The sequence below is a fragment of the Prorops nasuta genome, unplaced genomic scaffold (genome assembly GCF_024137725.1).
Source record: "Prorops nasuta isolate Cenicafe-Biocafe unplaced genomic scaffold, Cenicafe_Pnas_1.2 PNAS00004, whole genome shotgun sequence".
NCBI classification, from domain to species: Eukaryota; Metazoa; Arthropoda; class Insecta; order Hymenoptera; family Bethylidae; genus Prorops; species Prorops nasuta.
This window is the reverse complement of record NW_027116801.1, coordinates 11,031,951-11,056,220: the sequence shown is the minus strand read 5'-3', so window position 1 is coordinate 11,056,220 and position 24,270 is coordinate 11,031,951. Positions and strand designations below refer to the sequence as shown.

General features: G+C 44.6%; 1 protein-coding gene across 5 annotated transcripts in view; it reads right to left on the bottom strand.

Annotated features, from left to right (window-relative positions):
- LOC136772432 (uncharacterized) overlaps nt 1–22,702 on the bottom strand; it is a 154,392-nt gene extending 131,690 nt beyond the window's left edge. For all 5 annotated transcript variants that reach the window (XM_066725404.1, XM_066725403.1, XM_066725406.1 and 2 more), the window contains exons 1-2: nt 22,267–22,702; nt 21,090–21,459 (exon numbers count right to left, since the gene is read on the bottom strand). The gene's annotated coding sequence lies outside the window, so the exon portion shown is untranslated. The remainder of the gene's footprint in view (nt 1–21,089; nt 21,460–22,266) is intronic.
- Nucleotides 22,703–24,270: the final 1,568 nt, after the last annotated feature.

Genomic DNA, 24,270 nt, shown 5'->3' with positions numbered 1-24,270 from the left:
TTGAAGAAAAAAAAGAAACGCACGAAAAAAAGAAAGTGTACAGCGACGTTATACCGCGAGGCATAAAAATATTTTGCAAGGACTATATCGGAGATAAGATTAGGTTAAAAGAACGCGACAGCTGGCGGAGCTTATCTCGCCACTTCCAGGCGCATTATCGATACACACACACACATATAGAGTACGTACAGCATCGAGCAGGCGAAACGCGTAAAGACGTTTCTTTGCGCGCGCGCGCGCGCGACTCGAGCTCGTCGACTTTGACAGATGGAAGAAGGGAGAAGAGGAGCAACGATTAGAGAAAATGTGTGGAGGAAGAGCACAGGAGGTAGCGATTGGTGCAGCATGTGGGCAAACGCGAGTTTCTCGGTTAAAGGGCGAGCACTGTGCACGACGACCGGCTTAAGGTTTTGCTCGACGACGTCGCGTCGTGACTCGGCGCGCTTGCCGCACGCGGGATCTCGGGTAAGGCTAGGTGGAGGAGAAGAGAGGAACGCACCACCGGGGTACAAAGAAGCGCCTCCCCCCAGCGACCGGTTCCATTCCACCACGAAGAGTTCGTTCACTCGCTAGCGGCATCCTTCGTTTCGCTTTGACGGCAACGGCGCTCCGCTCTTTTCTTTTCTCTCTAATTTCTCTCACCCCCCCCCCCCCCCATCCCTCCTCTCTCTCTCTCTCTCTCTCTCTCTCTCTATCGTACCCTCGTCCTTTTTCCTCCACGCGTGGGTCGATGCCCAAGCAACGGCCAACTTATATACACTACAATTGTGCAACGTCGCTTACGTTGGTCACTTTCGAGCAAAAACACTTTCGCGCCGCACAATGGAAATGGCGCGCGTTTCTTTTGTTTCTGTCGAAAATGGATAGAGCGGAAAGTCCCCCTCTTTGCGACCCTACGCGATCGATCCATCTCATCGATATGTATATACAGGTATTATCGAGACACCGTTTGGGTTTTTGCATTTCGTAGCTGAATTTCGCGCGCGCATGCGCGTTCGTCGCGCAGGCGGCTTTTGTTATTATTAATGGAAAAGCACTCGCAAGCAGCAATTTTAGCGAGGTATCCTCCGACAAAAGATATACGGAGAGTGAAGCGATAAAGCCGAGCTAAATTATGGAGCGTAGCATCGCTAGCTGTAGCACGACGAGAGTCGAGAGTCGAGAGGGAGCACTCTCCGGATTTCAGTGCTGCTGGGAATGTCAGCGAGACAGCCGAACCACCAGCCGTTATTACCGACAGCGGAATTAACGTCGTAATCCTCCTCCAGTTGCGCTGCAGCTATTACCAAACTCCTAATTATTACCAACCACCCTCGGGCCGATTTAAACAGTGGCGTGGAGATATTCTTTTTTTCAACCCCGCCCCCTCCACCCGGTAACAACAACGACGATAAGAAGGATCTAGCAGGAGGGGGGGGGGGGGAGTTGGTCCCTCTCCGTCTCTCTCTCTCTCTCTCTCTCTCTCTCTCTCTCTCGTCCACTAAAACATTCCTGCTGCTCCGTAATTTAATCTGAAAATAGCTCCACCGAGTCTTGAGCGATTCGCTGCCGCCGAAAAGTTTGGCCGAGCTAATTGAATTATGAATTTACGAAGGATCGTCCTCTTGTTTTTCTCTCCAACACGATGCTCTTTATCGTGAAATTGGAACAGTCTTGCTTTCCGGATAAAAGCAACTTTTTTCCTTCGCATATCGAGGTTAACGAGATTAGCGAATGTTTCGCAAAGTCGCCAAGAACTCTCTAAGAAATTAGCAGTCCGCTTGCCTGCTGCTTTGGCAAAATGAGCTAAGGCTTCTGCTAGTATTGCATTATGTATAGCGTGTTTCTTGGGATACGCCAGCCGGAACGCCAGAAGCTCCTGTGACTCTCTTCGTCGCGTGATTTATATGAAAATTACGATTATCCAAGAGATTGTAAAAACAGTGTTTTATCGTCGATTCGATGTAACTTTGGATGGATCGCGCGATTCTAGGGAGAAAGTTCCTTTGCAATTTTTTAATCCAACTTTTGGTCAAGGAGATACGGAGGCTCGTAGGTTGTCGAATTCGAGGCTCGCCATTGGCGGATCGCTCCGGTCTTCCCAGGACCAATGGGAAGCCCCGATCGGAAAGACACTCTATCCCTCGTAAATCTCGAACCAAGGGCTGGATCGAAAAACCGTTCGGGAACTTTCGTCTTCAAATTTTGACCTTGACAATAATACTCGGCTATATAATCCTGCATTATCAAATCCAATAGCCGAGCCTCCTTATCACGAGAGAAAGATAAAAATTCAATTTTCTAACGCTCGATATAAAAAAGTAGATTGCAAAGATCGGGGATGGATTAATGTTCCATGAGAAAAACGGGTAGATAAATAAAAGAGAACTGGAGGGGTCGTTCGACCGGAAGCATCCTCGCTTTTTTCCCTCTCGCTTAAAATCGATTATATCGCTAGGATAAACGTGGAAAGCAGCGTTCGAGCATCAACCGCGGGGAGAATTATTGTCGCGCGAGAATAAATAATGCAGGTAGATATGGGTAGCAGGGGGACACACGCACACACATTTTTCATTGGTGCATGCATGTGTGTGTGTGTGTGTGTGTGTGTATGGCAGAAGGAGCACAATTTGACGAAATTAGTGTTGTCGAAGGAGCGGTTATTGTTGAATATCGTCGGATGGAAATTCTTGTCGGTTTTTTGGGGAGGAGCGAGAGAGAATTTGAAAATGGAAAAATAGAGAAGCGGTGAAATCGAGTTGCGGTGGCCGAAGGAGGAGGGGGGGGGGGGGGGGAGTTTCAAAGTTTATCTCGGTTACGAAGCACGTAGAGCGTATATATGTGTATATATATATATATGTACATATGATAGGAAGAAATGAGTGGGGAAGGGGAGGGGGGAGTGCAAGAAGAACCGCGTAGGAGAAAAAGCTTTGCTAAATCGATATTACCCTCCCCAGGCGCGCGCTTTCTCTCTACACTATACTCGCCTATATTCTTGACGTTAGCAACATCCAGTCTGACCCTCCCCCCTCCCCCATCTACCCAACCAAAAATTCTCCCCACTCATACATTACCCATCCACGATTTATCCTATAAGATTAAATTTGAGCCTTGATATATATATATATATATATATATACGCACCCCTCGATGCTCGCAATTCAAGAGCGTTTATTATTATCCAGCTATATGCAAAAGGCAAAGTTTAAACGAACGAATGGAAACGAGGCTCGTTCCAATTTAACGAACGTGATATCGAGGCAGGACGAATTTCCTACAATTCGGTCATTAATTTAACGGCAAAGGAAGAAGCTAAAACCAGCAGTCGGTCGGTCCTTTGAAACTTTGTACAAACAAACGAACGTATAGCCAACGCCACGTGCTTTGCTGAAAACTCTCTGTAAACTCATTTGTGCACTATTTACGCGAAAGCAATGGAGTCCTGGTATTATTAGATAAATGAACGAGAGGATTCGACCAATGAGACAGCGAGGCTCTCCTTGCAAAATTCGGCTTATTGGAAAATAAATTTGGATTTCAGCGGGGCGAGGGATGGACGGGGTAATTGGTAGAAAACAGCGCGTAATTATTGTACCGACTCGAATGCCGATGAGGCAGTTTGGGTGTACTATATAGGTAGGAGAGACCGGAAGGAAGCACAGTGTGCGCGTATTATTAGGAACAAGTGCGCGGGTTGAAATGACGTTGTTCGTTGGACAATCGATATCGATCTGGATAGGCCGTTGGTGCTTCGTACCGTGACGCCTGCGTTACGTCATTGCGAAAGGACGCGGTCGTCGAGTCGAGATTGGCCATCGGTGCACTCGATGCACTTCTATATGTATATATACAACGTCCTGATAATTTATTATCTCCAAATAATAACCGTATTACGACCCAATACAAATTATCAAAAAAATAAACCTTTAGTGGTTCACGAACACATTAAAATTCATCGCAACATTGACATTTTTGTTTAAAATTTCAACAAATTCTCCATTGACTCTCTTCAACAACGAAAATCTCACCTACGAGCACGAGTTTAATCTTAATGAAATAAGTTTGTAAACAATGAACTAACGAGTAAGATAGCGTCATAATTTAGGAACTCGTTTGTTTGCACGATCTGTAATGTCGGTATCCATGACCCACTTGAAAGACGATCGAACCAAATCTCTATAGCACTATGTTGTTACTCGCTTAACGCGCGCGCATACCATGAATACTCGATTAGCGCTGTCCATCGATAAATTTTGTCATTTCGCTCGACTCTTTTCCTATAGCTGCACCTACACACACATAGTGTCTATCTCTACACACTCTCAAGTTGGTTCGCTTCGGTATGCAAGGAGCGAACATTCCTCTTGTTCGTTTTACGATCGATGGATCGACTGATTCGTCTCTGACCGAGACTTGGTCCATCGTCCATCCGATATATATATATATATAGGTAGCACAGTGTGCGTGCGCGAGTGCGCGTGTGTTTACGAGCAAAGAGGACGAAACGTGGACTCGAATGAACGAAGAAGGATATTCAGAGACAGCCTCTTCAAAGCTTAATTACCTTCCACGAACTCGATCCTCCTCCTAGACCATCAAACCTGCTCCCTTCAGGTATATAACACACAATCGTCGCTCTCAAATATGGATTTAAAAGATTTACGCTTAATTCATTATTAAACATTACTCGACTCGAGCTAATTTCACTTTGACCTCCAACACATATTTGCTAATGTTTCGAGTTAATCGTCGAGCTTCGCGGAGATCGATGGCTCAAACTTTTGCAGCCCAGGGTTCTCCTCACCGTGGAGAATCGATCATGTTTATACAACGTGGCCCATGCACTGTATTCACTCCAAATAACCTCTAAATTACAGATCGAAGATAGTTTTTTTCATAGGAAAATTTCGTGTCCACAAATGCGATGAGAATTTATCAAGTTTCGTATACGATAATTGTAGAATCGTTTAGGATCAACCGGGATGAGGAAAACACGTGGTGGTCCATCGTACTACGTGGTATATATGCAAGTGCTTGTTCAGGAAGAAAGAGGAAAATATGTTAAACAAAAAATTGACAGTCACGAAAAAGTTTTGCCTTTGCCATGTTCCATTGTCGAAAGAGAAGAGTTTCGGGCCTTTGGCAGGAAAATTCCCGCGCAACCTCGCGACTCGTTCTCCAGCAGCAAGAATCTTTCCCCTCGCGAGCCTCGCGAAAGAATTTGCTGGAATCGCCCAATTACCTTCGGCCAGATCCTAAATTCGATAAAAGCGCGACTGAGAATGAAGTTTGAACCGCCGAAAGTTGCTCGGTGATAAGGAACAAGCGGCGGTTTAAGAAGAGGCATCGAGAGAAGATGGGGCAATAGTGCATGCCTAATGCGGGTGGGAAGAGGAGACGATTCGACGAAGGAGAGGAAAAATTGATTATGAAAGAATAAAAGTTTCGCCGGTGGGTTTAATTCACCAAAGAATTTCCCGTTTAGCGGTCGTAAAAAGAAGGCGTTTCCGGGTCCGAGGGAGCCATATTCCTGTTGGCCAAGGTCGATGCGAGAAAAGAGAGTAGAGGGAGGGTTGGGAAGTTGGTGGGATGGGGGGGGGGGGCCCGGTAGAACGAAATATAAGGAGGGGATAGAGAACAAGAGATAACTGGCAAGGTCCCCCCCATCCCCTCCCCAACCACCCACCCACCCACCCACCTCTCTTAACCCTCCTCTTGGCTCGGCTCGTTAAAAGCAGCTTAAAAACGATCCTCTTTCGAGCGGAGAATATATATGTGAAAAGCAAGCGAATATAAAATAATACGCGTCAGCAGCATCTGCTCGTACGATCACGAAACTAATTAAAACGAGACCGTGAACAATTATTAAGGTTTCTTCTCTCGAAAGAAAATCTCCTATATATAAAAACATAAATTAATTAGTTGGTTTGTTTAAAGACGAAGAGGAGAAGTATCGTTGCACACGCTTCGAGATGTTAAATCGTGGCTGGTCCAGAGCGGATGGTTCAATGTGAAAGTGTATACATATATATATATATATATAGAGAGAGAGAGAGAGAAGGGGGGGTGTAGCGGTGTGGGTGTGCGACGGTAATAACCAATCGTGAACCGTCCAGGGGGGCACTTGTCACCAGTAGCAAGTTAGTTTGGTCCTAGCCTTAAGCCGGAATGCTCGGCTAATGCATTCAGTTGCATTCAGCTGCATTCCAAGGATCCGGCATGCCTCGCTCGCGCAGCCTCTTCGAGTCTACGTTCACCTGCAGGGACTCGGCGAACCACTATATATATATATATATATATATATATACACATGGAGGGAAGAGGACTCACACAGTTTCAAGCTGGTTCTTGCTTGCCAGTCCCAAGCCAACTTCCAACAACGACGTCTCTCATGCACGTAGCGAGCTTTGAGCAAGTTTGTGTATGTGTGTGTGTGTATGTGTGTGTGCTTACCGGGACTCCAGCAACCACGGTTAACGGATTCCCTCCATTCCACCAACTCCCTCTCTCTCTCTCTCTCTCTCTCTCTCTCTCTCTCTCACACCACTCTGTATTTAAACGTATGTTAAGAGCACGCTTTAAATAGGCATGCACTGTTCTTAACGCGTATTCTATAATCACTCCTTAAACTAATCTACCTCCCCCCCCCCCTTTTCTTTGTTTTTCCACGTGTCCCCTGCCATCTCATCGAGAGCAAACATCGCTACATGGCAAATTTCGAACGTGTCAATGGTGTTTCGGCAGGATCGCGTATCTCTGGTGACCTTTGACCCAACGCCATAAATGGACTCCTCGGTAGAAGAGGTGATATATATATATATATATATAGTATTGCCTGGAAGCATCACGGTGGAATTAACCGAACGGTTGGTTCGGATCACTCGATGACTCTCGCGGCAAGAATGACGATGAAAATTTAATCTCCACATTGTTGGAAGCCATTTGGCATAACTCGGAGCCACTTTCATCGTTAATTATCTCCGGCTGCAGGCAGCAACCTCTCTCTCTCTCTCTCTCTCTCTCTCTCTCTCTCTCTCCTTCTCTAGCGATTGAGTGTTTTCTTCCTGCCTGTTCCACTCTAGCTTCGTTCTCGAGACGCTTCGCTGATTTTCCAAGAGTTTCGAGGCCACCAAAGATCGTACAGCTGAGCTAGTTATCTATACTCTGCAATTCTCTCTCTCTCTCTCTCTCGCAGTAGTTGTGTGTAAGCACTGAAATTGCAGCAATTAGAGAAAAACAGCGTTTATCTTCGTGTTCTCATTGCCACGAAGAACCCAACCAAATTTCCGCTCCATTTCACCAGTCTCTTCTTCTTCTTCTTCTTCTTCTAGTCGCGTCATATCTTCTGCCTCGTGAAATTTATGTTTATTGTCGTACAACTGATCGAACTTTCGTTCTCCAAGTTCTTCGAGTAGTTAGACCAGCAACAAAACGGTTTGGTTATCAATATAACATCAACCCACTGTTCGCGTTGGTACATTTTTAATTCAAGGTCATCCTCGAGTGGCTATTATTGAAGGATCGATGCTGAATTCGATGATCGAGGCTAGAGAGTTTCAAGGACGAGGAAGGAACGAGTGACCGTTGGTCGTAGGCTCTACAGGTTCAAGGTCACTCCGCAGCGAGGAGTTGGGAACGATCGATAAGAGCTCGATCGTGAGACGGGACGACGAAATCGTCGAGGAGATGGAAATTCCTCATCCTCAAGGTCGCTCCGACTCCCACGAGCGTTAGAGGACAGGTTCAAGGTCGTTCTTTCGACCGTTGCTCCATTCGAGTCGATCGATCGTCCATCGCGAGATCGATATTCGTCTTTCTGACCACGGTAAACGCATGGGAATTTCAAGATTCCACTTTCATTCGTATACAGGAAGGTCGCACCGGCTTTGCAAGACGATTAAACTCTTCGGGTTGATCGGTTCCGCAGGATCGCATGATTTTTGGGTTCGCATCGATTGGCTCGGTATATATAGTATACAAAAGTCAAAATACTTCAATATATATATAGTATCGACGACGAGCATTAAATGACGTCAAAAAGTCGCTGTAACGATCGTCCGGATGGATCGGGAATGAAAATGACATTTCTGTGAGCGATGCGGGCAGGCAGGAAGGAGGAGGAGGAGGAGGAGGAGGAGGAAGAGGGGGGGGGGGAGGTCCCGAGAGAGGGACCCGTGGGGTTCGCCTCGCCAGAAAGGGTCTTCTCTGCCTGCAGCCTGCTGTCTTCCCGCGCTTGGAAACAGCTCCGTGGCCACCCACGGCAGGGGAAAGAAGGAGGGCGGGGGGGACATTCGAGGGTTCCTTATACAGGTATATGACGTCTACTTCATCACTGGCACCGCCAGAAACGAGTTTTCCTATCCTCCGCGCTCGTCCCTCAAATCCGTTGTAAGCTTCGATTCTTCCCTCTTCCACCCGATTCTCCGCTTTTTCGCCTCCAACGATATTGTACACAGATACATATGCATCGTGCATAACTGGCCGATTCATCGACCAGCTTCAATTCTTCCACTCTCCACCCGATTCCCAAACATTTTCTCGTCGTCAAAGGTCTTCCAAACGTCCGTTGCATTTATTTAATCGTTGCGAGTTACACACTTTCGAGTCGTGCAATGTTGCACAAGTTTATATACATATAGTGGAATGACCTTGGCTGACCTTGGACTCTCCATGTTCAATTTTCCGTTTCCTCCACGCGTAACGGACCGTTTAAAAGTCGATTCCGCATTTTCAACCGTCGCAACTCGAAACAATTGCGCGATATCGTACAAGTGTATACGTAACGGGCTCTGGAAGCTTTCATTTTCCAGCCAATTTTGCCAATTTTTTTTAATTTTCCGTCTCCCTCGAAAGGAGCGTTTAAACGTCGATTCTACGCGTTGAATCGTTACAAGTCGGAGTTGCACAATACGGTTCGACGGTGGGATCTCGCAGCGCGTTGTATTCAACAGGTATAAAACCGATGAGTCATCGTCCTTGTAAGTTAATATAGAGCGGCCTGACAGAGAGAGAGAGAGAGTGCAGCTAGAGAGACCTGCAAAGATGACCAGCTATTTTTAATAAAGAATAACAATTCGCAAATAGCATATATACGTATGTGTTGTACCGTGCGTGGTTCACACTATTGTTTGCACCGCAACTACATCTCTATATACACAGCACCGTATACATATATGTATATATAGAACAGAAAGGTTCGAGCTTCCATTGATTTTTCCTTTACGCTCGCCGGTTATCCGCGCAAATTATTATCGCATTCGCTGCTGTATTAAGGTCTGACCTGGTTTCGCAAAGGAAATCGCTCGGCAGTTCTGGGTCAGCAAGGCGCTCCACAATAAGCAACCACGACCACTGACGCTGTACACACGTCGTCTATATATCTACTAGGAATCTATGGTGTATATATACGAACAAGGAGCGAGTCGGGTTAAAACTTTGCTTATTTCACGAATCTCTCAAAGAAACAAAAATTCGTCTCTGAAATTTGTGAGAGTGGTGCTCGTTCGATATATATATATATATATATAGGGATTTTATATCACTCGCGGATGATTCTTTCGCCTTTAAGACCAATACGCCAAATTATACACCGGTCTCTGGTTCGCGTGTGTAATCGAAACTCTGTGCGTGTGTGGGTGAAAGAGGGAAAATTCGAGGAGAAAGTTTGGGCAAGTTGGCGCGCGGTGTTGGAGACGGAAGGAGACGTTTAGCCACTTTAAAAGTCTGGAGCGCCGTGACGACACGTCGTGCCGGTCCTCGGGCGACGATAATAATTCCGGAAAGAGCCGGAAATGCCGACTCTTTTCGCGCGTACACATTTCGAGAATGTCGACGACTCGCCCCGTGAACGTGAACGTGAGAGAGAACGACAAATTGACGTCATTTGCATCGAAATAGCTCCGAGAGCATCGGGACACGCGCACGGCTCATACCATATACATATACACAGAGTGATTCCACTTGAAACTTGGACATTTCTTTGCTCTTTATATTATTATTTTCTAGAGACCACAAGGCGCGCGCGCGCGCGCGTTTTCCTTTCAATCCAACGCCAGGTTTCCTCGCGTACACACCAGAGTGCACCAAAGTTTAAAGTGTAACGCGGAAAAATAAGCTCGAGGAAGCAATTATTCGATAGTTTCTCGAATCTAACGTGGAACACGTCACTGCGGGGTCAAATATTGTCAATTCCGTTGATGAAACGTAATGATCAAAGGGGCTTGAATGAAGCGATTGTTTTTCTGAACTGCGTTGAAACGTAACTGTTAACGACAGTATTAAAATGATTTGAAATTGAAATAGAGAAATGTTTGTTTCTATCGAGGAGAGAAAGTAAGGAGAATGCGTGTGTGTGTGTTCGTTCGCCCTTATCGCACAGGGAGTGAGACTAACGTTCTCGGAGCGACGCAAGAAACATATATCTATATACATATGTATATAGAAATAACTCGGCGACTCTTGATCGAAAACAATGTGCGATCGATAGTGATTCCGCAACTTGCCGCATAAAACACTCCATGTACGATATCAGTCGCTTAAAGAAAAATTCATAACTCACTTACACAGTTTACGTCTCTCTTACTCGAGCGTTTCATTAAAACGCTTCTTACCCCGATAAAATCACGGAAAATCGTTGATTCTTCGATTTCAACGCTTCGTACCGCTGAAAAAGCACGGTATTTTACCAATCTTGTATCTAAGAAAAACCTTGCAACTGGTAAACAGGCTATGTATATACATATATGTTGAGAATACGTGTACATAGAGATATTTGTAAATAAAGGAACAAAGTACAGAGTGTTATCGAAGCGAGAGGCAAAGGACGTTTTATTTGTATAGAGAATTTGAGGTCACGAAGAAGAAGAACGAGAAAAATGGTTCCTTCGTCCATGGGCATTGGTCGTCCACAATGGAGACGAGTAAGAAGAAAAATATAGAGCGAGAGCAGAAACAGGAAGAAGAGGAAGAAGAAAAAGTCTGAATTAAGGAATATCATCGGGGATGGAGCATCGGAGAGGAAAGTGGCAAGAATCGCGTGAAAGAGAGAAAGGACGAAGAGGTCGAGGGAAGAATTGGCAGTCGGAAGAAAAGGGAGAGGAGAGTAGGTTATAAGGAAAGGTGTCGGAGATGTATATGGATAAGCGCGGAGGAGGAGGAGGAGGGGGGGGGGGGACTCGGTCGGTAAGGATTTTGGAGGGGTGGAGGGGGGGGGAGAGTGGAAGAAGGGAAGGAGAATGGGGAAAAGTCCAGAGAAGCGTGACTGTGACTATGCTGGAACGGCATGGCATGATGGCGGTTTGGTATGGGTCGTCACGGCAACCAGCAGCAGCGGCGGCAGCGCCAGAAGAGAGGAGGCCACAGCCAGAGCGGAGTCTGCTTGCTTGCTTCGACGTCTTCTCTCTTTCCATCCTTTTTCCTCATTCATAACCTGGCCGTCTCAACAGCGTTACACACCCCCCCCCCCCCCACCCTGCCAACGCAACTCTCCTCTCACTCCCATCAGACCCGCTCGGACTCGCATCCCTATCTCCCTCGCTCCCCCTCCACCCCCACCACCGCCACGTCTCCCACACACGCCAACCGTCTCTCTCTCTTTGGTACCGCGTTAACCGTTACAACGTCTACGCGGTATCTCTCCTACGCCTTCTTGCTCGCACCCCCCCCCCCCTCCCCGCCCTCTTACCATCTCTCTCGCACGCGCTTCTTTTCCCGCGAGCCAACTCGTCTCAATGCACGCACCTCGACCATCGAAATTATTTTTTTCTTTGCTTCGTCTCTCGCAAATCCATTCCTTAAACGCGTATAACCGACACGTCTTTCTTTTACACGCGCACACGTGCAAACGTATTTTATGATAATTCAATCTACTCGGTACAAGGCCACGTAGAGAAAACTGCAACCTCTCCTCCCGCCATTTTCCACGTACTTTAGCGTTTCGACCCCCCCCCCCCCTCTATCTCGTAACTCTGTGTGGGTCAAGGAAACTCCAGCGGTGTATGGAAGAGAAACGGGAGAGGGAGAGAGAGAGAGAGAGAGCGCTCGCGATCGCAGCCAGGCTACGGGCTACGAGCTAATAAAAGACACTCTCGTCGACTCTACTCCTCCTCCTCCTCACCCCCCCCCCCCCCCCACCGAACGCGAATAAATTCAATGACAAAAATATTTACCATCGCCGTTTCTCAACTCCTGGCGAAGTTTCTCCGAAATGCCGGGGATAATAATCCTTCGTCGTAAAAGTCGTTGTGCGCGAAAACTTGGCTGCTGGGATCGATGTTTTAGAGTCCTCGCGTATGCTAATGAGGCAGACTCGTTAATCTGCATCAGGATATATAGCAGCGAGCATCGATCACCTATAGAAGCTCCGTGCATGAACCAAAAAATTTATACCGGCCAAAAATATCAAGCCGGAAGTATAACATGGAAACTCGAAATTTCTGTCAATTAACCGATAAATCCCACATCTCTCTTAATCCTCAACAAAGTTAACGTAACTAAATTTGACGATTCTGCGTGGAAATCGAGTTAAAAGTAACGTACTGCGTCAAGAATATTCGTAGAGTGTGAGAAATGTCCGAGAAACGTGACCGGAATCAATTTGACACGTCGGAACGTTCCAGGAACGTTCCTGGAAGGTGTCAGGAACGTTCCGACGCGAAAAATCTTGAAATAACGACAAATAGAAGCGGAAATCTAGCGAATCGACGTCTTTTTGCAAATTTCTGTAGGCAGCAGCAAAAATTGCGTAACTCTGTGGAAGGATTCTCGAAGAAAAATCGCTGCAACGAAGACGCGATGGGCGAAACATCAATCCGGAAGCGTCGTCGGGTCTACGAAGTAGGCTCGCGTCGCGCTTCTCGGCAAAACGGTGGATCGCATTATTTTTGCTCGGCCGAGAGAGAGAGAGAGAGTGTTGCGAGCGAGAGAGGCGTGCGAGATGGATAGCAGGAGTGCTGGATAATTGAGCGTGGCATCTTCGTCTAATGGTACCTACTCGACTCCTCGAGGCCAGGCCGGGCCGGGCCGGGCCGCTTAAACGGCATTAATGAGCAAACTCGCGCTCGATTACCGAGTTTCGCGCCGGCGTTTAACGGATGAGCGACTTCTGGAAACTCCACGACTGCTAATTAGTATCGACTGCTGCGAATCTAGCTCGCCCGATAAACTCGTTCCCCGACGCGCGGCGCCGCAACGATCGGCCCATAAAAAATTATTCCTATGAAGAAGAAGGGGAAAGGAAAATAAGCGAGCGAGCGAGAGAAAAAAAGGAAAACGAGACGTTAATTATTTATCTCTCCGGAGCTCGCGCGCCAAACACCCGATTCCCCGCTAAAAGTTTCGTTTACAAATTACTATCGGGCGACTCTTTTAATTCATGGTAGATACGTAACGACCAAGTTTCCGTTCCCACGTGTTGCGGATAAAAGTTCGTTAAAGCAATTACGAACCGAGAAAAGAGTTGAAAACATCGAGGATGAGAGTGAAAGAAAGAGGCAGGAGAGGGGGGGGGGGGTGGCAAGAGGAAAAAACGAGCGAATTGCATAATGGAACTGGAAGCAAGATGGAGTTTTGTCGGGACGAAGCGGGATGGGGGGGGGGGGGCGAGCAAAAAAAAGAGAGAGAGAGAGAGAAAAATAACGCGATAGTGTTGCTGTGCTGCGAGGACTGCTCGTTAAACTGCAAAACAAACTGCGAACGGTCCTGCAGGACTAGAAAACTCCACTGTGCAACGTGCGCAATCCTCCTTACCATTCGTGTGCGTGCGTGCCAAGCGTTTCACGCCCCAATACTCGCTCGCTCTCGCAAAGTTACAACCACCTTGTATAACTGTACGTGTAAGCACACACATATATATATATATATATATAGATAGTCCGATAGCAAGATCAGCGCGCGAGAAAACTCGCGAAATGTATTCTTATTTTTCTTCAAAGATGAAAATATTTTCAATGCAGAATTTATACCAATAGACTCGAACTTTATTTAATCTTCCTTTTTTTTCTTTTTCAAAATACTCGAAACGATTTTTGTAATTTTTGCCGGAAAATTTTCGGTTCGATCCTGAGAGGATTTTGAGTTTTCATTTTTGGAATTTCGGCAGAATTTCACTCGTCCCTTTCCCTCTGGCGAAACGACGACTGGCGATCCCCGCGAGCGAATTTCAAGCTTTCCATTTTCTTTGGAAATTTTGACAGAATTTCGTGAATTTTCGGGAGATTTTCACCGGTTCCTATCACGCGAAATGGCTCGATCGATCTTACAAATACCTCCTAGCAGCCCCTCGTTAATCCACGTCTTTTCAGGTTGCCCCCCCCCCCCCTCCTCCCCCTGGACTCTGGCACTCTCCGCCACTCTCGATCGATTTTCCCCGTGACAAAGAGGCAAAGGGCCGACAAACGGCTGCGGCAGCCTTGCGTTCCGGCATACGCGACAACTAATCGAAAAAATTCACGCCATCCGCCGCCGTCCGTTATCTCACGATAAGATAATAATGAGACAGAAATAGTACGTTACGGATTCTATTTGCATAGCTTGCTCTTGTACGATCTCTCTCTCTCTCTCTCTCTCTCTCTCTCTCCTCCATACATATATATATATATATACTAACACAAAAAATATATGCAGGCTATTTCATCGTCGTCGTCGTCGTCGTCGTCGTCGTTTCATTAACCATGGAATTTCAGCATGAAAATTCGTCCATCTCACTCGCCGTACAAGAGTTATTAATTTTCGAACGAAACTCCTGTGATGGAGTATAAAAATTGATTTTTTCGATCGATCGCTGCTTACTTTCTCGCGGAAGCTATAAGCAACCGTTGATCGCGTAAAGTGGAAAATTGGCTGGTCGACGATCGGAGAGGGGATTTCGTCGAGTGTACAGTCTCGTTACTACGATATTCTCGTTAACCGCCAAAAAGAGAATTTATGTGAATGAAAGCGACGATGGAAAAAATAAACGATTTTTATATGACTGTGTAAAAAATTGCTCCACTTAAAAAAGTTTTTCTTGCAATTTTCTTCCGTTTGGTGCAATCCACTCGTTGCTCCCCGTTACAATTCATCGAACGTCAGCAGCAACAAAATTCACGAGTAAAAAAACAGAATGGATATAAATCGATATGAAACATTGTCCGCTCCGGTACACAAAAGCTTACGGTATAATTAAGATGGCACAAAAAATTGTTCCACCTAAGAAGGTTTTTCGTCCAAGTTTCTTTCTTGCGTTTGGAGGATTTCAGTCGACGCTGCATTGTGATAATTATTCATGTAACGTCAACAATAAAGTTGATTCGTGGAAAAAAGCAGCAGCGAGAAAAAATTAATCGATATTGAATTAATTACTTACTTTGGCGGGAAAATTGAGCAAGGGTGATAGCGGCACAAAGCAAAAAATTGGTTCACCTAAGAAAAAAATGTAAAAAAAAGGATTTTCTTGTGTGTGTGTGTGTGTGTGTGTGTGACTGGAGGATCTCAGTCGACTCCATTATGATAATTCATTAAACGGCAACGGGACGAAACTCGCTGCTGCTTTCGACTCGACTGTCTTCGTCGGAATTGAAAGCGAACTGCGAACTGCGAACTTTCCTGCAGCAGCATTCCAACGAACCAGCCCAAGTAAATCGTTCTCGCACGATAACTTGCTAAAATCACAAGAGGCACGATCCTTTTATACTCCCATTACGAAATTAACTGTAAATCCAGTGCTAGAAAAATTATTGTCGTAAAACTTGAGAAGCAGACAAAATTGAGGAATCCTGAAGGTTCGTCGGAGGTTAATAAGCTTGGTCGATTGTGGCTCTAGCGTGCGCGAGGGGGGGGGGGGGAGGGGGGAGCGAAGAGCTTTTGGGTCTGTAAGCCATGCCATGCCTCTTGCTTTCTTTTCTTTTTTTTTTCGACTCGACGGATCTTTTATTACGAGGCGGTATGGCCGCCACGTTTATCACCTTCGACCCTTATACCCGCAGTCAGAAAACTACCAGCTTTTCGAAAAAAAAAGGGGGGAGAAAACTGGCCTGAAACACGTGCAACGAGGAAGCATTTAATTACTGATTTTTTATTTCGTCTCTAAACACGATTATACAACTGTTTTCTTTTTTTTTTTATTAGAAAAATAACAACATAGCTTGCAAAACTGGTGATTCTTTTTTTCATCGAATTTATCTGATTTAAAGCAGAATGGAATTTAATTGTAAATAATAATGTAAATACTAATGATCGTATTAAAAATAAGATTGTTAGTCGAATAGTGTCACAAGTTTCTTTCGATCAATAAAAACGTGTTCTCAAAAAAAAATATTAACCTTGTTGTTTGTAAAGAAAAGCATATGTTCATAACAAATACTGTAATATAACAGCAAAGCAACAAAACAAATTTAAAAATTATGACCGTTACACCGCCCGGTGACCTTCAACGGAATATTATTTAAACTAAAAGTTCAGTTATATTATAGCCTCCCGACAACTTTGTGAATAAATATCCAGTGCTCACGAGTCAACGAGTTCCTATTCAAGAGATTTCCACGAAAAGACGCATAGAAAATAATTGAAATAACGCTTGTGTGTTATTTTGAGGTTTTTCTATAGTCGCAAAAAAAAGACTGATGAAAGAGGTTGACGAATTTTGTGTTATGATTGCAAAACGTTGACGGTCTCAAAAAAACCATCATAAATACTTCCAATTGACATTTATTTCTTTGCCATAGAATACAATTCGTAGAAAGTTTAGTATACATACAAGAGGCAGGCGAAGCAAGCAGAAGAATGAAGGATAATAAACACGGTAATAAAATGGAAGATTGAGTTAAGTGGTGGAAACCGAAATAAGAGGTAAAAATAGTTAGCTCGGTACCATCTCTACATTATGTATATACATATAGCGAGCATTATAAGGTATGTATATACAGTATAGAAGAGGATCTATATAGATAATTGGAATAGAGAGACTCGGGCCGAGGCCTGCCTGTCTCTGCCTGCCTGCCTGCCTGCCTGCCTCCCTGAGTTTGGTTATTGAACTTCATAATGACTGGTGTGTGGCTGTCGTCGGCGCTGTTGCCGTTCTCTTTCACTGCCAGTGCAATCGAGCGATGCAATCATCGGAAAATAACACGTGAATCAGCTCGACTCTGCGTTCCCTCGCCACACCATCAAACTCGACAAAGCACATGATAAAATAACCAATCGTCCATTTTCCATCAACTCGGATTATTTTGGCGGGAAAAATCCGAACCAGTTGACAATTTTCCAAGAGTTTTCGCTCGACACGTGGGAAAGTTACAATTTGTCGGGCAATTTTATCTAGCGGTCTGATATAATCGGAAGTAAAATAACCCGTAAATCAGCTTCGCGTTAAGCTGATTAAACGCTCGTCATTTGTTTTCCATTAACTCAGATTTTTTGGCGGGAAAATCCGAAACAGCTGACAATTTACGAAGAAATATCGCTCTCACGGATTGGTGCACGCGATAGACGCCCCCTTCTCGCACCGTTACAGTACCACGTGTATTCTAAAATCAATTTAAAGCAGCTAATCCTCCACTTTTTTCATCAACACAAATTTTTGGCGGGAAAAATCTAAAACGGTCGACGCCGGTCAAAGAAACGTCATTCCTATCAAGCTCAGTACACGTGCTCGACGTCGTTTTTATACACTATCAAACTTTTTGGCGGGAAAAATCTGAGGCACGTGAAAATTTTCCAAGAGAAATATCGATTTGCCCGAGCAGTTACACGTATCCAACACTATTATTACACTCTTAAAAAATACCACGCGTATTCTAAAACGAGTTCAAACTAAGCGATCGTTTATTTTTCCATCCACTCGAGTTTTTGGCGGGAAAAATTTACAACGGTCGACAATTTCCGAAGAAATATCCGTTTGACCGATCGGTACACGTGTTCAATGCCATTTTCGCATTGTTGAAGCATCGCGTGTATAGCAAATCCGGATTAAATATGATTGAAGCGTGGGAAAGTTGAATTTTGTTGGTGATTCGTTGCACAATATAATGGCGAGTAGAGATTTCTACAGGTTTATATTTGTGTATAGGTCAGATTGATGGTGGATATTGTTAAGGCGAGCGGGAGGGGGTGGTAGGCAGGAGGCGAGAAGCAGTTAAGGCTATTTTACTGTTGGCTCGCTCGCTCGCTCGCTCGCTTGGTCGGCTATACGGTAACCTTGAATGGTCGCCGGGGTTCTCCCGAAGGCTATCCGATCGGTTTGCCGTAAATGAATCCAGCTAATCCGCCCCAAGCCAATATAGACCGTTTCACTTCCAACTTTCTTTCTTCCTCACCAGACGCTTTTTTGCCTCCGATGTTCCTTGATTTATATAGTCAGATCTACTCCCCCCCCCCTTCTCCCCCCTCCTCTCTTTAAGTAAATAAATCGATAAATAACCTTTAATCTCTCTCTCCAAATAAACAACAATCACCTGCTCTCAACGCGTTTACTCAACTTTTACTTCAATTCGTCGCAGAGCGTTGGCACAAGAATAAAAAAACTCTGTTTATCACGATAACCATAAAAGATATTCAGTTTTTTCCGTAGTAACTTTGGGAAAACTTCTATTTACGTAGAAAAAAACAGTAACGCAAAAGCTGGACATTTCGGGTATAATTTCAAAGACGGAAAAACCACTAGTTTGGCTAAAAAAATTCAAACGCTTATCGTTAGAAACAATAAACCTTACAAATATAAACAAAAATCCATGAAATGCTGAAAATAGTTTGAAACTGCTACTTATGTAAATCGTAAAAAATGATTTCGCAGAGAGTCGTCAATTTTGTAGGAATTCCGTTAGCGGAAACCGGCATATACCGGTTGATATATAGTCACGTGGCAGCTGGCAGCTCGTCTCTTTCTCAATTGTTGATGTAACCCGATTGCACGTTGACGACGAATCAGACGAACGACACACACGTTGGCCGATCGCGGCTTGCGCAAGCTTCATCGACGCACGGTTCAACGGTGAATTCCGTTCCGTCGATAAAAGTATAGAACAGAGGCGGAGGGGGGGGGGGGGGCACGCATACAGTAATGATATACGGATGCAGGAGGTGAGCCAAGTTGCGTTGCGTTGGTGGTCCTCGCTTCGCTGGATCAGCCAGAGAATTCACGTGGAATGCTGCGTCGTCTGGAGCAAAGTTCGAGTGTCGCCTAAGCCTGCCGCTGTGATTTATGTCCTGAGAGTAGAGGACTCTCAGCCCCCCCCCCCCCCAACTCCCCTAACATAAATACAAACACACTAACTATTTTTGATGCTGATTGCGATTGGAAAATCCTTTCAGAGGACGGACAGTTGGAAATATTAAACGAAACTGAAGACAAAACTCGAGAGAGAAGTAAGAATCGATTATTTAAAGTTGTCAGCGTGTACGGTGGACGAGCATGAACGAGGTTAGTTTTGCGAGCAATAGTCGTTTAACCTTTATACGGAACTAGCTAGCCATGTCTTTGTTTTCTGCTTTATCTAGCTATTGATTTCTGATATTTTCAAGTAAAAATAAACGAAAGTGTATTATTGTGAAAAAATAAAAAAGTTAAAGATTGTCACGGGTCAGTGTTACGATTTGAATAATGATTCAGAGTGGTAGCGATAACACTACCAAACGTGTTTTTATTACTTTTTGCAAGCTTTTCGTAAAAACACTGGTTTGACTCTGTGTGTGTTATACTGAAATAACACGCTTTAAGTTTTAATTCTAGACAAGTAAGAAAGTGAAGATTGTCATTAGTATATTGTGTTCACAGCAACGTTTGATTTTGTACAAATTTAACGACAAACAAGCAAGGTTTCGAATTGGATGTACAGGATGTTCCGAAAGAATTTTTAAAACTCTACGAACGTGTTGCATTTGTTGAAAGAAAGTTAAAATGTATCTTGCACTTTTTTTGTAATTTAAATTATTTTTCACGTAAATGTCAATAGCAATATTCCTCGATTCTATTTTTACTTTATCTAATAGAGAGAAGCAACGAATGTGTACTTAGATGAGTTATAAAATGTTTAGAGGTCAAAGGTGATATTTTTAAACATTCAGTGTATACGAAAGCTGTTTGCTACAGAAATAATAAACACATGACATTGTTACTGATATTGTAGCTCGATAAAAGTAAAATAACAAAAAAATGCAAGAGACGTTAAACCAACTTTTTTCTTTCGTAAACAATGCAATCCAAGAGTTTAGCGCATTCTTCCCAAATATCCTGTACAGATATAAAGGACTGAGTACATTAGGAGCGTTGAGAAGCGAAGCAATATAGTTGTCAAAGTAGAGTATGAAAATAAGTGAGGGAGAGCCAGTATTTGAGGCGTATATTATTCGCAGCAACGTTTGCTTTGGGAAAAGTTCAAAGACAGAAAAGGATCAGGCTCGGAATTGATTATAATGGGATTGAATTCACTCGTGTTGAGAAGCGAAGCAATAGTCGTGTAAAAGAAGAGTATGATGAAAGTAAGAGAGTGAGACGTGGTCCAGGTGGATATTGTTTGCAGAGACGTTTTGATTAATGGAGAGAAAAGCAGGGTAGCGCCAACGGCACGACGTTACTGTACGGTACGCTACGTCAAAGGCAGCCACCCTCTCTCCGTTATCCCCTTTGCCACGTCGCTACATCCTGGAAGCGAAGCAAGCAAGCAACCAGCCAGCTAGTCCAGTACAATTGAGTCAAAGTGAGCGCGCGCGCAAGGGAGAGAGAGAGAGAGAGAGAGAGAGAGAGAGAGAGAGAGGAGGGGGGAGTAGCGTTAATTCGACGAGAAGCGTACGACGGCCCTGAAATTAATCGCACTCAACTACTCCGCTGTAATTCTTAGCCCCCGAAGAAAGAGCGTCGGTGAGATGAACGCTGTACACTCCGCCGTTTGTAAAATGGAATTTGCGAGCTTACGAAAATATGGAAATTTTAAGACGGTGCGTGTGGCTATTAATACGAGGAGAAAAATAAAAGTAACCGCGCAATGTGGACAGAGAGAAACTTGTTTGCAGAGACGCAGCTCGCGCCAAAATCTTCGAGAAGAACGTAAACAAAATGATGCGCGGTCAACAGAACAGTCATTGGAGGGGAGGGGGGGGACAGCGCTAAATCCAAGATGGAGAATGAAGAGACTCACCAAAATCGTGGTCCTCGCTGCTGAGTATCCCCAGCCGAGACTCGTAACTGTATATCCAATAATAATCCACGGTAATGGGTGTTGGTAGCACACTGTAACTCTCACTTGGCCGAATTTCGGCAGATTTTACTATCACTCGAATATATGTACTATACATATATTTTATCACACTTGAGCCGATTACACATCCACGAGGTTAGCGCGCGACACTTTCCCAATGCACTAACGACGAGTACTTGACACGGCCATCGCGAAAATAGCACCAATCTTCTTCGGTGTCTATGCACCTATATGCGTCGTAATAGTACCACCACTGATACCATTACTACTCTGATCTCACACGATATCCGCCGGGAAGATTTACTCCAGCCTGAAAACCACAAATCCTGTTGGCACTTTTTTCCTCCTCTCCCGGCTTATGAAAAACGTGGCCGAAATGAAGAGCACCGCTTACGAGACTCGACAAACTTTGATTCACCGTTGGTTATACCTATATATATGTTATAGAAACTCAAATAGAGAGGACGTTTATAAAAAAAAAAAGTTGAGAGATACAAACATTACCAGAGTACAGACGCGACTCGAGAAAATTCAACGAAAAGGAGAAACTGACTCTTGACGCTTACGAACAACGGAGAAAAGTCAAGTGTTTTTACGCTTGCTGGGAAAATACTGACAAACCCTAAAGCTTTAAGGTAAACAAAAGACAATACGTTAAAGAGGCAATGTACGGTAGAATCAAGCCGTCAGTAAAGTTAATCGCGTTTCGTTTAAGGAGAACAGATGATTTTTAATTGATCGTCCAATCAAGGTGAAACTACGAGCGACAATAGACGGCAATTTAATAGGAAGGAGAGAGGTTTCGAAAAAAAATTGGACGAGAGAAAACGCGCTTTTGTTACGTAAAAGTGCGCGTCGGGTCCGAGTGCCATTGCCGACGATATTCACGAGATGGAAGGAGCCAAGAGGCGAGCTACACCGGAGACTCTCCATTTCAGCCAGTAATCCTCGTAATCAGCCATAACAGCAACAACTGGTACACTTTTAATGGCACAGATAAACGTAGAATGAATAATAAAGGGAATGTGAGAGAGAGAAAGAGACAGAAAGGCAGACAGAGCGAAAGAGAGGAAGGGGGAGAGAGAGAGAGAGAGAGAGAGAGAGAGATTAATATTACTGTGGCACTAGCGATGACAGAAGTTTTCACAGAAAGTGGCACATGACACACACGTCGCGAGTCTCTCCTCTCCTCCAAATAGTTTTTGGCCAATTTTGTTCCCTCTCTCTCTCCCGGAGAGAGAATCGAAGCAACGACTGTCGGAACTCTCGTTCGTCAGGGCGGTAGACTCGTTGCGCGCGATTTTACGGCCAGAGGAGTTTTACTGGGGGATTACATAGGCCAGGCGTTCGGACAGATTTCGCGGAGTGACATGGGGCAGGGGGAGGGGGGGAGAGGAGAGTCAAAGTCAGAATCGGAAAAAAAGAGAGATAGATTGATAGAAGATAGTGAGAGAGAAAGAGAGAAGGGGAGGGAGAGAGGGAGAGAGACAGAGAGAGAGAGAGAGAGAGAGAGAAAGAGAGACTGTTCGACGGAACGTTACGGTAATCCAAGAGCGACGGTGGTCCGACTTGAACTGAGCGCCGAGCGGCTGATCGAGGCCGACCGCCGAAGCGATCCGCCGATGACGACCGACTACGCTCGAATCATCCCCACCACCTCCCTCCCACTCGCTCCGACTTCCCTCCCCTACAATCCCCACCGCGCTACGCATTTTCAAGCCCGCGCTCTCTCGCTGTTCGCTCGCACCAACACGCGCACCGTCAACTTATCGGAATTTACTCGTTATACCGAATACGCGCGCGACCGACTACGATTACACGAAACGCGCAAGTACCATTTTTGAGCTCGCCGTGCTGGGAATAAACTTTGCCGCTTTATCTCCCTCTATTCTCTCCTCGATTTCTGCTCGTTTTTTCGTCCTCTCTGCAGCTCGAGCTACGGGCTATATTCGCGCGACCGAGGAACGACAAAAAAAGAGCACCGATAGGAAATTGCAAACAGCTGATAAGAAAATTAATTAACATCGATTTCTCAATGCTGCTAGCTGGCCCAGTGGATCTCGCTGGTCAGATAATTGCACGAACGAGTCGACGAACACGCAGCGTGCAATATATAGTGCACACACGCAAGGTGGTTAGGTTAGGGTTAGATGCGCGTCTTTTCTTGGTTACTCACACGCTTTTCTCTTATTCTTATTCGGACTGTACAGCCGTTTAATAACCTATCCCGATCCCAGCGTGGCCTCATCCATTTACCGTACGTTTAATATAACCTCGTTAATCTCATTACTGTTATTATCGTAATTATTACGCGCCGTGCCCATTACTATACTGTTCATATTAATCTTTCGATTGGACAAGTTTTTGTTGCTTTATAGTTGGATAAACTGATTGACAGGGGCGGAAGTAGTGACACTTTGGCGCCATTCGGATAATTATCGATTGTGTGTCGGGGAGAAAAACGCAAACTTGAAACTTTACAAAGTACGAGTATAGGTTAGTTTAGAAGGAAAAGCTGTGTGGCAGGAATGGCACAAGTCCAACAGATTTCAAAATGCTTCTTGGCAGGAGTGTATACGAGTACGATATTTGCCTTTGCAGATGAAAATTCCACTTAAAGATGTGTCATTTAACACAGGAAAGCCTATATCTTATCTTCTTCCTCATTTGGTCGAATTATCAATCGTCGATTGTGGAGATTCATTTTTCATCATTCCACACTTCCACAGTCGATGAATCGTATATATGTATATTCTTCTTTTTTTAAACGTGTTTATTCGTTTACCACGAATCAATTATTCTCCAATGGGATATTGCATATTAAAATTTATTAAACATTTATCGAGCCTCGTTTTGTTTTCCCGGTAATGAGTAGAGCTTTCGTATTTCGGTAAAATTGGATTATTTTCATCAATTTGACGCGACTTGTAACGCGGATAATGAGAAGTAAGAGTGATAATCGTTCATTGGAGCAAACGGACGTTTGATTATATTTTTTAACGAAAATTCATCCTGGCGTTTTACTTTTTTAGCTCGTGAAAACGAATCGATCCACTATTGCTACTCGTGTGCTAACAGTTTTATATATTAATCCGTCCTGAAATTTGGTTACGACTTCATA